At 41.4% G+C, this 13,266-nt stretch overlaps 1 protein-coding gene across 2 annotated transcripts in view; it reads right to left on the bottom strand.

Moving 5' to 3' along the window:
- Positions 1 to 2,323: 2,323 nt before the first annotated feature.
- Positions 2,324 to 13,266, bottom strand: part of BAALC (BAALC binder of MAP3K1 and KLF4) — a 117,312-nt gene continuing 106,369 nt past the window's right edge. Inside the window, exons 3-5 of one of the 2 annotated variants that reach the window (XR_003517063.1) lie at positions 6,418 to 6,478; positions 5,609 to 5,718; positions 2,324 to 5,002 (exon numbers count right to left, since the gene is read on the bottom strand). The gene's annotated coding sequence lies outside the window, so the exon portion shown is untranslated. The remainder of the gene's footprint in view (positions 5,003 to 5,608; positions 5,719 to 6,417; positions 6,479 to 13,266) is intronic. The other variant, XR_003517072.1, reaches the window with a different exon arrangement.

Raw genomic sequence — 13,266 nt, 5'->3', positions numbered from 1 at the left:
AAGAAAATAAAGTTTATGGAGTAAACATATCACTTGTAAATTGTGCCAAGTTTTTATTTTATTACTTATCCAAACATCTCCAGCCTGTCACCAGGCTAAGCAGATGCACACAATAATAATTACATTTCTTGAACTTGGTAATTTGCCTATGCTCATTAAAATATACCTTTATACATTAAATTTTTTTAAATTTTATGATAAAGGTAGGGAGGCAGAACATATTTTATTTAACAGTCTGTTAGCTTGATTTATGGCTTTTAAGTATATAGACATATGGTACGGTGTCCTCCTTTGTACTCTTGCCTGGAGCCCGCACAGGTCATGTGGGTAGACCTGCTTGTAATCGCTGACCTGATGCCCAGGCCTTAGGAGTGGAGGGAGCAAACAGCAGTAGGGGGACCCCAGCTGGAGGAAGCTGAGTGAGCGGGAGCAAAGAAGGTGACAGAGGAAGAAAGGAGCTTGGGCTCCAGGGGCTCCTTCCCTCTTGAAGTTCCCTCCCAAACTCTTGTTTGCCTTACCCTTGAAAGCTCTGCTCAAGGCTGCAGTCCCTCCAAGTGACACGTGCGAATGTGATGGCTTATTGACTTAATTTGGGGGAGTCTATGAACACAAGTAGACGATAGCCTTTATTGAAAACTTTCACTTGAAGTGCATGGCCTGTTGCTCCCTGCTCTAAAAGCTAATTGCTATAGCGTCTCTAGCCTAGCCATTAACCTTTTTGCTGTAGTTGTATCCACTATGGTTGGCCAGAAATAATACACCTTCTAATTACTACCTCCAGTATTACTGGGAAATAAAAATTTCAGTAGTAACATGACACTGCAGGAAAGAGGTGGAGGTAACTGAGTTTTGATGAGGTATGAGGATAGAGTCCCCATAATGGGATTAGTATGCTTGTAAGAGGAAGAGACACCAAAGCTTTCTTTTTCCATCATGTGAGGACATAGCCAGAAGGTGGGCATCTGCAAGCCAAGAGGCAAGCCCTCATAAAGCACAAAGAACCAGATCTGCTGACACCTTGATTTTAGACTTCTCAGCCTCCAGAGCTGTGAGGGATAAATGTTTGTTGCTTAAGTCACCCACAATCTATGGTATTTTGTTGTAGCACCATAAGCTGACTGAGACAGTAGGTCAATGAATAAATAAACTATGGTACATCCAGACAATGGAATATTTATTATTCAGCACTTAAAAAGAAATGAGCTATCAAGCCATAAAAAGACATGAAGAAACCTTGAAAACATATTACTAACTAAAGAAGCCAATTTGAAAAAAGTGAAGAATTATAGGATGAGTCCAACTATATGATACTTAGGAAAAGGCAAAACTATGGAGACAGTAAAAAAGATCAGTGGTTGCCAGGGATTGAAGGGGAAGTGGGATGAATAGGCAGAGCACAGAGGATTTGTAGAGCAGTGAAACCATTCTGTATGATACTATAACTGTGGACACAAGCCATTTTACATCCGTCAAAACCCATGGAATATACAATACCAAGAGCGAACCCTAACATAAAGTATGGACTCTGGGTGGGGCGCCTGGGTAGCTCAGTCAGTTAAGCATACCTGCCTTTGGCTCAGGTCATGATCTCAGAGTCTTGGGATTGAATCCTGTAGGGCTCCCTGCTCGGCGGGAAGTCTGCTTCTCCCATGCCCTCTGCCCCTCCCCCCCTGCTCATGCCGGCTCTCTCTTTCTCTCTCTCAAATAAAGAAATAAAATCTTTTTTAAAAAAGTTAGACTCTGATTGATAATGGTGTGTCAATGTAGGTTCAACAGTTGTAACAAATGCACCACTCTGGTATGGGTTGCTGACAGTGGGGGAGACTGTGTGCTTGTGAGGACCAGGGGTATACCAGGGGGATGTGAGAGCTCTCTGTACTTCCCACTCAATTTTGCTGTGAACCTAAAACTGTTCTGAAATATAAAGTTCATTAAAAAAGAAAAAGAAAGCATTCCATGAAAACTTCCCTGAACAAGACTGGCATCTTGGGTTTGAGAGCCCGATGGTTAATTTCAAGAGGTGGGAGAAATGAGGGGTTCCTATCAGGGTCTTAAAAAACTACAGGCAAGAAGGAGATGAGATTATAGGAATGCTCTAAAATAATTAGTTAGACAAATGGGTGAAATAAAAAGAAGGTCTATAAGCAGATAGACAAGTATTTATACTACTCTGCCTAGAGGCAGCAGTCAAGTCCCTAGCAGTGGGTTGGAGGTGAGGGGTAGTAGAGGATTCCCACTGTCCCACATCAAGTCAAGAATGACAAAGTCCTACTGTGTGTATCTGTGGAATGCGGGAGGAGGGGGTGTTGTACCAGGGCCCCAAGAGGTGTCAGAAAAAAAAAATACTAGTAGGGAAATGAGTAATACTGCCTGGTCTGAGGGAGAAATTAAATAAGGTAGAGGAAACTTCTAGAAAAGTGTATATGTCTTGGTCATGTTTCATCCAGTCTGGCGACTGGAATTCTCATTTCAGAAATCTTATAGCAGAGAGCTATACACTACCACACTGCAGAAAACGTTGGAAAGGAGACATTCCTTGGCTTTTTTCCTGCTGGACTAGTTTAACTACGATTGAAGTGTTGGCAGTCCATTGTACTCAGCAACAACAACAAAAATAGTCATTTGAGACATTTTGTAACTATCATGAGCTGCAGAGAAACTATATCAGGGAAGAAAAAAACTGGACACGTCTAGGACATTAGGCATGACTATCAGATCTGCTTTTATCATTTTATTTAGCATTTGATTCCCTGCTGAAGCCTTTTGCATAAGCCCATCTCATACATTTTTCTAAACCTAATTTATGCACACTTCTATTTCTGGGTAGGATGGAAACTCTCACAATGGAAAATTGATTCTCTTTTGGGAAAGGAGTGTTTTTTTCTAATTGCTCCCATACTTTTGGTAATGAGCCTTTTTAAACATTTCTCCTGATCACGGTTCTAAGCTTCAAATGTAACAGTGAAATTCCTTAGAAACAGGAAGTAAGAAAAACGACTTTGAGGTGGGAGAAGCCTGGAAAATGAATGAGGTATTTGGTGACATCTGGTGCTCTGGAGAGAGCCTGGTGAAAGGTGTCGGGGGGCTACTTACAACCACCAGGTTTTGTGAAGGTTAAGTATAGTCCCTGCTGACAATCTTCCCCTTTACATTGGATAGCAAAAGGGAGTGTAGGATGGTTAGTCGAAAGGGCTGTAACTTTAGACTTCTTGGGTTAGATACCTGTACTAGACATTTACTAACTCCGTACCCTGGGTAAGTGTCTTCAGTTCTCTCTCATGGCTTCTATACCTGTTAAATCAGTTCAAATATATTATTATATAATCAGATCACTGTTTTACAGGGCAGCTCTATGTTGGAAGGTTCTTCATTATTAGGCCTCTATAAAGACACTGATTCTCATAGAATCTTTGAATCATAGGATTGAAGGTCATCCAGGCAATGAACATGTTGAAGCCAGATTCCTGTGCAGGAAGCCACAGGAAGTCTGCAATTTCCACGGATTTGTCCCAGTTCTACCTTTCGGAGCAAAACAAAGCATTATATATTTGTTACTCATTTGTTTTTAAGAGATTCTTCCCAAGGCCTACTTGGGCATTACATAACAGGTACATATTCCATTGCAGTCCCGATTCATTCATTTTTTCCCCATTCATTTATTCATGTATTCGGCAGCTATTAAATAGATTCTGTGGCCAGGCATTCATCTTAAAATGAGTAAGAGCAGGACATTTCAAATTACTTAGATTTACCTATCAGTCTCATTTTACCACTTTCCAACTCTGTGACTTGGGAAGTTATTTAATTTCTTCAATTCTCAGTTTCCTCATCTGAAAAATGGGTATGTAATTATCCCTACCTCACAGAGTGGTTGTAATAATTCAATTAAATAACGAAAACAAAGGGCCTGGCCTTTAGCAGGAACTCGGTTACTGGTAGCTATCACCATTATTATTACTCTTAAGGGATGATTCCCGCACTGGATGTTTCCTGGGATCTCACTGTCTCCTGGGGTCTCTAATTACTCCCCATGTCTTGGCAATAAGTTATATTTTACATAGACAACATAGTGTAGCATAGCAGTTTGAATAAATGGCCTTTGCATATTTGGGTTTGAATCCTGGCTCAGCCATTCACTATTCTGTGACTTAAAACTCTCCAACCTTTAGTTTATGAATCTGAAAAATTAGAATAATAATAATTCATAGACTTGATATGAGGATTATGTGAGAGAATGTACATAAAACCCTTAGCATGGTGCCTGACATTTAATAAGTCCCTCTACTACCTGCTCTCCACCTAATGGAAGCTAGGAATTTAATTCAATGCATTTTCATGATGTGTAGCATGGTGTCCTGGAAAGAATCAAAAGAAAACTTGAATCAAGTTACTCCAGGTCTCAGAGTCTTCACCGCAATGTGTAAGGAAGGGGATGGATCCTGAGGTCCCCAGGACAGCTTATAGCTCATGATTCACTTCTTCCAGGTTCTCTTATTCTTTTATCAGAAATAGAATTATGGAGGAGTGTCGGGGTTACGGTAGAGAGCACAAGAAAGTGGAAATTCAACCCTTCCAAGATTAAGTAATCCCTCAATGTAAGAGTCTCTTCTCTGCTTCCCAAGAATATGCCAGGCCACCCTCTCATTGGCAATCAAGTACCACGGTCTAGAAGGCCAAAGTTAGGGAGAAATTGCCCTCTTTTGTCCAGGCTTTTCACCGGGAGTTTAATAAAGTGCTAGATAGAATACAAGGTGTCACAGCAGCTGAAACTGAGGGGACAGACCACCGGACAAAGGCTGTTCTGGGAAGCAGAAATACCACTGTCAAATGTCACAGGTAAATGCTTAGTAAGCTTTACTGTTTTTCTTACATTTCCCTTTCCGTGTCCTCGAAAGTGTAGGAAAACAATTGTTTGCTCCTTCCTCTGCATCTTCTCATGTGCTTTTTGTGTGTGATTTTCTTCGAGTGACAGTCTCATATACATAACAGGTGTGGAAATAACCTAAAATTGAAAGACAGCAGTAACAAAGGACCCAGGACTAACTTCCTGGCACTGGCTTAGCTCTTGTTCAGAGGTTAGAAAGGAAGACTGTGTAGCAAATTATTTACTTCCATGTTCTAGTGACTTATGCTAAGGCTAAGCATGCACTTAAAAAAAAATTGATCTAAGTTTTGGCAGATGATGTCCTTAAGGTTAAAGTCTCCTAGACATGAGGACTGGATCTAACATGAGAGGGAGAAGTTTGCAGAACAACGGTGGGTCTTGTGATTTTTTTTCCCCTAACGTCAAGAGCTCCCACTAGTGTTAAAAGCATATCCACAGGAAATATTCAGAGCAATCCACGACTCTGGCCGGCTTAAGTGAAAGGTCTGATGTGCCTGTGCTCAGGTCATCACATTATACTGAGAGCAATTTATCCAGGCTCATAGCTGCATGCAGGCTAATCTTGTTATTGTTGGCTTAGGTTCCATTTAGGGCTCAACATTCCTTTTATGTTTACCCTTTCCTCAAAAACGCTCCCTTGTAAGTTATCTAAGAAATGTACCATGTTTAACAATGTAGTTGAGCAATAAAAAATAATATATATATATATATTTTTTTTTTTACCTCATGATAGAATGTTCCACTCCCAGGGTACCTCATTAGCGCTGTTTCTGACTTGAACCAAGATGCTCCTTCAACACCATTGCAAAGGGTAGTCATGTCTTGTGAAATTCCTGTCAATTTCAACCGGAATATTGTTCTCCAGGCCGCTGATAATATATAGGCATATCTATGTTATTTGTGTAAAAAATAAGTATCCAGGGCGCCTGGGTGGCTCAGTTGGTTAAGCGACTGCCTTCGGCTTGGGTCATGATCCCAGAGTCCTGGGATCGAGTCCCACATCGGGCTCCCTGCTCGGCAGGGAGTCTGCTTCTCCCTCTGACCCTCTTCCCTCTCGTGCTCTCTATCTCTCATTCTCTCTCTCTCAAATAAATAAATAAAATCTTTAAAAAAAAATAAGCATCCAGATGCTAGTCTGCTCTCTTAAACCATGGAAAGAGAAGAGATTGTGGGAGACGGTGCTAGTTTTGGCAAAAATAATAGATTTTGTAATAAATCAAGCCCCACAATGTATCAGAGCTATTATAAAACATTTGCGAACATTTATAAATCTCATCTTTAAGAATAGAATAAGGAGGGGCACCTGGGTGGCTCACTGGATTAAGTGTCCAACTCTTGATTTCAGCTCAGTCATGGTTTCAGGGTTGTGGGATCAAGCCCTGTGTCTGGCTCCACGCTCAGCTCAGTCTGCCTGTCCCCACCACCCCTTTGTCCCCGTGCACTCTCTCTCTCTCTTTCTCTCAAATAAATAAATAAAATCTTTTTTTAAAAAAAGAATATAATAAGGAAAAGTCAGTCAGACATAAACTTACCATGCAGTGTATTATGGGTAAAGCCCCATGACATGTCATAGTGGTATCAGAAAAATCACCCCTGGGAACAAAACAATAATTAGCAAGAAAACTTACATCACTGTGGCAGGTCCATCAAACATTATTTTGACATAATTGCAGACTTCTATAGCGTGTAATCATTAGTCAGTTTTCCACATTAGTATGGCTTTAACAGTATGATAATTAAGTCAGTCAAGGAAAAAAACAGAATAAAACAAACAGTCCATACTATAAGAAGAATAGAAAGACTGAAATCTCCAGACAGACAAAGAATAACACAGAGGAGAAAGAAACTGTTTAGCAAATACACCCACGGAATTACAGCTCTAAGAAGTGTTGGGAGCCAAATCGGCCTACCATCGCTCCGTTAGACGCCCTGCATCTTGCCCTGCCTCCCCACGATCAAGTTTTGGAAATAATTTAGATGATAATTATAATGAACATTTTTTGGGTACCTACCATGCGTCAGACATTTGCTGAATGGTTGCATCATCTTGCTTGGTTCTGCCAATAACTGTCCTCCTAGGAAGTAGGTACTATTATCATTGCCATTCTATAGCTGACTTCCGGAGACTGAGTCTCTTGCCCAAGGTTACACATAGAGGAAGTGAGAGAGCCAGGGAGGGAACCCACATCTCTCTGGCTTTGACCCTCTGGCCATGATTTGCTTATTGCTCTCAGCTGCAATCCAGCCCTTCTGTGATCTGCTGTGCATCACAGGGGGCTAAGTCTGTGCTGTCCAATACGAAACCACTAGCTGCACGTGGTGCCTCAAATTAATTTAAAATGAAACAGAGTTTAAAATTCAGTTCCTCAGGGCGCCTCGGTGGCCCAGTCAGTTAAGCCTCTGACTCTTGGTTTTGGCTCAGGTGGTGATCTCCGGGCCCTGAGATCGAGCCCCACCTCAGGCTCCGCACTCAATGCAGAATCTGCTTAAGACTCTCTCTCTCTATCCCTCTACCCCTCCCCTCCCCCCTCTCTCTCTCAAATAAATAAATAAAATCTTAAAAAAATAAAATAAATTCAGCTCATTGTTCATGGAGACCACTTGAACCTGTTTCCTGTGATTGGAGGAAGCCTTTTTTTTTTTTAATTCCTACCTCTATTGGCCTGATAGCTTCACTTCCTCAAGTTTGATTTTTCTTCTGTAATTCTTCCTTCTCTCCTCCACCCCTGAAAAGGTAGGAGATTTCAATATTTTGTGGAAAAGACCACCACCTCGTGGACTGGGGAGATTCCCTCTTCGGTTTCCCCCATCGGGGTCTTTGCTTACCCCAGGGCATCGTCACATTTAGTTGTTTATGGATCTGTCCTCTCCCCCACTAAATGGAGGACCCTGACCACTTGGAAGCAGAGACAGTTACACCTCCTTGCATCCCTAATGCTTATCCCGGGGCCTGGCAGACCCAAAGAGTTCAAAATAGAGTGCTGGAATGAATGAATATTACAGCTTATGAAACATATTCGTTTATTTAGCATCAAAATATTTTACATAGAATATTTTAATATGAGAAATGCATGCCAGAAACTTTACCTATGTTAACATTAATATGTGAGGAATAGATATACTTGAAATACCATGTACCGCGCTGTTTATCATTTGGTTCATCTTAAGCTCATCAATTTTTCAGGAACTTCCAGCACCAGCAGATGGCACCAATAAATATTGTCATGGGACTGAAATGGAAATTGGTTGGTATTTTTCGACATGTATTTAAAAATAAAAGCAAAATGAATACAACTTACTTAGTTCAAATGATAGTAATAACTGGCCTTTGTTTAGCATTTTCCAGTTAACAAAGTGTTTTTACACCCTTGTCTCAATTCTGTCTCAAATTCTGTCAATGTGCTGAGAAAAATCTTATTATGAACTTGAGATTTTTGTTGACATCTCACGTAGTCCTAGTAACAGGATAATTTATGCCACCTAATGACTGTTTATATTTATGACACACCAATCTTTCAAAGACCAAAATTTTCTATGGAAAATCTGGGCATGATCCTACACATAAGAACTGAACAGTCAGTCAGACACTAATAATTTAGTGAACTATTCTTCTGGCTCATTAAACAGTAATGATTCCTTTCATTTACATGGTGTGCTGTGGATGCAAAGCACTTGCGTAGACGCGGCATCCTTTGATGCTTGCAACAGCCCTATAAAGTGGGTGAAGAGACTATCTCCCCTCCTCTCCTTTCCCATTCTTCATGCCTCCTCTTGGGCCCCGTTGGTGCCCTTCCCAGCTTCACTTCATGCCTAGTATGTCATAAATCTTAGCAAAATTCCAGTGACACATGAATGGCAGTTAATATTGGTTTCACTTAGAAAGTTGCAAGGAAATGCTTAGGTTAGAACTCATTTCTAAGGGCACAGAGTTATCTGATACTAAGGTCCCAGACAGGAATGTCTATCTTTCCTCTCTCCCTTCCCAACCAGACAGAGTCATGTTTCCTCCCCACAGCTTCTAGAAACCACTACTATACTTTCTATCTCTATGGATACACCTATTCTGAACAGTTTCTACAAATGGGATCACTCAATGTGTGTATTTTGTGTGTATTTTGTGGTTAACATTCTCTTAGCACAGCATTCTCAAGATTCATTCATGTCTGTTAGGTCTGGTTGGTGTATAGTATTGTTCAATTCTATTTCCTTACTGATTTTCTGCCTGGTTGTTCTATTATTAAAAGTGGGATAAAGAATGATTCTACCCTTTTGTTCTACCCCATAACTTGAAGAATTGTATATAAAGTGCCTTCCAAAAAATGGGTGAAATAATTATAATAGGTTCATTACAAGTGTAACAGGAGAGAAAAACAGAAGTAAAAATGTAAAAGCTGCAACATATGATGATTTTATACCTTTTAAATAACCCAATGGGTAAAGAGTTTCTATTGGGATAAGAAGCCAAATTTTGAGAGGGGCAGAAAAAGGATTATGTTGATTCTTTTGCCTTGTTAGAATGGGACCTTACAGAATAGTAATCAAGTTTACGCAAAGCATCTCTTGCAAAGTCTTTTGCAAGTCAGAAAAGGATTTTTAAATTGAGTCAAAGATGGCAGTGTAAGGTGTCTGCAAAGGCATAAGAGAGTCGGGCTAATGCAATGTGTGCTGCTTCCAGGATCTAACACAGAGCATGCTGACTGGAGTTACCAATATTGTATTATATACTTGAAATTTGCTAAAAGAGTAGATCTTAAATGTTCTCACTACACACACACACACACACACACACACACACACACACAAATGGTAATTATGTGAGGTGATGGAGGTGTTAAACATTATTAAGGTAATCACTTTGCAATACACACATGTATCAAATCACCGTACTGTGCACCTTAAATTTACACAACATTATGTATCAATTATATCTCAATAAAGCTGGAAAATAAAACAGAGAAAAATGTACGGTACTTCCCTGCGTTTGTCAATGCTATCGGTGCATGCAGTGATGGGTTATCAGTGCATGCAGACCCACTCTCCAAGTCTTGGCAGAAGTGCTGCTTTATCAGGAGGAGTATTTTTTTTTAAAGATTTTATTTATTTATTTGACAGAGAAAGTGAGAGAGCACAAGCAGGGCGAGCAGAAGAAGGAGAGGGAGAAGCAGGCTTCCCACCGAGCAGGGAGCCCGATGTGGGACTCGATCCCAGGACCCTGGGATCATGACCTGAGCCGAAGGCAGATGCTAAACCATCTGAGCCACCCAGGTGCCCCTATCAGGAGGAGTATTAACTTTAATATCTAGCACTGAGTCTGTACACATGCATAACCCAATTTCAAGGATTTCATTGGCATGTTTGAGTTAATATTAAGGATGGTCTACATTGAGTTGGCAAGGATGCAGAGAAAGGGGAACCCTCTTACACTGTTGGTGGGAATGCAAGCTGGTGCAGCCACTCTGGAAAACAGTATGGAGCCTCCTCAAAAAGTTAAAAATAGAACTGCCCTATGATCTAGCAATCACACTACTATTTACCCAAAGGATACAAAAATATAGATTCAAAGGAGTACATGGACCCCGATGTTTAAAGCAGCATTATCAGTAATAGCCAAACTATGGAAAGAGCCCAAATGTCCATCAACTGATGAATGGATAAAGAAGATGTGGTATAATGGAATATTACTCAGCCATCAAAAAGAATGAAATCTTGCCATTTGCAATGACATGGATGGAACTAGAGTGAGTCAGAAAAAGACAAGTACCATATGATTTCATCCATATGAGGAATTTAGGAAATAAAACAGATGAACATATGGGGGGGGGGAAGAGAGAGAGAGAAACAAACCATGAGAGACTCCTAATGATAGAGAACAAACTGAGGGTTGATTGAGGGAGGTGGGTGGGGGATGGGCTAGATAGGTGATGGGTATTAAGCTCTTGTCATGATGACCACTGGGTGTTGTAAGTAAGTGATAAACCACTGAATTCTACATCTGAAACCAATGTTGCACTTTATGTTAACTAAATTTTAAATAAAAATTAGAAAAAAAAGAACTGCCTACATTGAGATTTCATAATTTACTTTGTCCCCCACCATGCCTGATGCAGCAAATTAGTGACCTTGTAGTTGAGAGTATGTTTGCCATCTCTTTTTCCTTTCTACCTTACATAATGAATGAATTTTTTAAGGCTTAAACAAAAAATCAAAAGGAATGGCTGTGAAGTTGATCTCCTGGGAGATGTTTGAGAATTTGGGGACTCCCTTCTTCTAGATTGTACTTACTCCTCTTAGCATGGCAGGACCTGGGTCTCTAGAAGTCTTCACTGGGCTCAGGTGATTTTACTGTGTCTAGTTGTGTTCAGATTTGTGATCTTCTAGGGTAAGACACTGTGCTGGGGGAGGCCGGTTAGACCACAGAAGGATCACCATGACCTTCAAGTCCGTTCATTTCCATATGTTAGACAGACAGAGTTTGCTTTTGTTGTATACAGAGTTAGAGCAAGCTTATTGTTCTGACTGAGAGGAGGGATGATGTCATTTCTTTGCTGACTGTAGTAATTGTTCAGGAACGTATTGATATGGTTTTCTATAGCTGGGTTTGTAAGTGTTTTGCTCGTAAATTGCCGAGGCGGGCATGGACATCTTTGTCTAGACAGGCTTTGGCACTCACAGGAAATCTCTGCTTTTCCTTCTCCCCTGCTCCCGGAAATGTGCACAAACTCCTCTCCCCTTTTCTTTACTGCTTCTCAAACTGTGTTCCAGGGTCCCATGATTTGTCAGCCCGATTCAGCTACAGATAACAGAACACTCTTTTGGTGGTTTTAGCAGGAAAGGATTCAATATAAAAAATTAAGTGCTTACAGAACTTCTAGAGGGGCTGGAGGGAGAGGTTCTAGACTAAAGCCCCCAGGGGATGAGCTCTAGTGTAGCCCCACACGGCTGGCCTGGCAAGGGAATTGCTAGAAAAGAAGAGGAAAGAAACTTAAGATCTTGGTCAAAGTTTTTGCCACAAGTGTGTCATTGACTAAATATATGGATCAACATCATTGCTTTATTATGTTAAGACTGGGACTCCTGGGTGGCTCAGGTCATGATCCCGGGGTCCTGGGATGGAGCCCCGCATCGGGCTCCTTGCTCAGCGGGGAGACTGCTTCTCCCTCTGCCTGCCGCTCCCCCTGCTTGTGCTCTCTCTCTCCGACAAATAAATGAATAAAATCTTAAAAAAAAAAAAAAAAGACTGGGAAAAAACTGACCTGTTTCTTGGGCCCGTACAACATGGCCCACAGACCTACAGCATCAAATCGCCCAAGAGCTTATTAACAAATGCAAAATCTTGGGCTTCAACCCCCGCTGCTGCTGAATTAGACGCTCTGAGGGTGGAGCGTGGGAATCCATACTAACCAAGCCCTCCAGGTGAGTCTGACACAGCAAGGGTGACCAATGGTCCTGGTTTGCTGGGAAGGGTTGAAGAGATTCCCGGGGGCACGGGACTTCCATTACTAAAACTGGAAAAGCCCTGGGGAGGACAGAACCAAGTGGTCACTTCAGATGCAGCAAAAGTTTGGGAAATACATGTTGGGCCTTGGGTGTAGACACTTGTCGGTGGGGAGTGGAGAGGGGGTTTGTGACTCATAGACCTGAGGTACAATTATTACTGAGGCAAAGTGACAGTGAAATTCTGTTCACTCAAAATAACTTCAGTCGAAATAGCAAAATGCTCATTTGTCACTACTTCTCACATACCACTGAAGAAAGAAGGTGCCAAAATTCTGAGCTGAATGACTCGAGAGTGAGATGCGACAAACCAAGAAAGCACGTGTGGCCGAGGAATGTCCACACACCACACACTCAGTGGTACAGAATTTTTTTTCTATAACTGAATTTAATTTAATCTCAAGCCCCCACTTTGTCTAGTAACATAGCTTAATCCCAGCCATTTTAGAGAAAACCCATTCAAATCAGAGTTTTTTCATTCAGATCCGGATTTTTTTTTTCATTCCATTCAGGATTTTCACCACCCTCCCCACCTCATTCCCTGGATTGTTCTGAAAGCTCTCACAGAGCCACAGTGCTTGAGGACCAGGAGGTGTACGTCCCAGCCGGCATCTATGGAGATGTGCATCACCCCTCCTGGAAATTTCTAGGACATCTGGGTTCTCCATCTGGTCTCTGGTAGTAGGTCCAGGAAGGTCACCCTGCCTCCCTCTTATCTCCATCTCAAAGTATCTTCAGGCTTGCTGACCTTTGTCAGCTACCTTTGAGCTCCTCAGAATGGAATGGGAAGGGCTTGCAGACATTCATTTTGGATGTTCTCCCAAACTACCCTAGGGTCATAGGCGATCTATTAATAGTTGTCTCAGGCTCTCCCTGCCTAGACACAT

Source organism: Zalophus californianus, chromosome 4 (assembly GCF_009762305.2).
Source record: "Zalophus californianus isolate mZalCal1 chromosome 4, mZalCal1.pri.v2, whole genome shotgun sequence".
NCBI classification, from domain to species: domain Eukaryota; kingdom Metazoa; phylum Chordata; class Mammalia; order Carnivora; family Otariidae; genus Zalophus; species Zalophus californianus.
The sequence above is the reverse complement of the archived record's forward strand: the minus strand, read 5'-3'. Positions and strand labels throughout refer to the sequence as shown.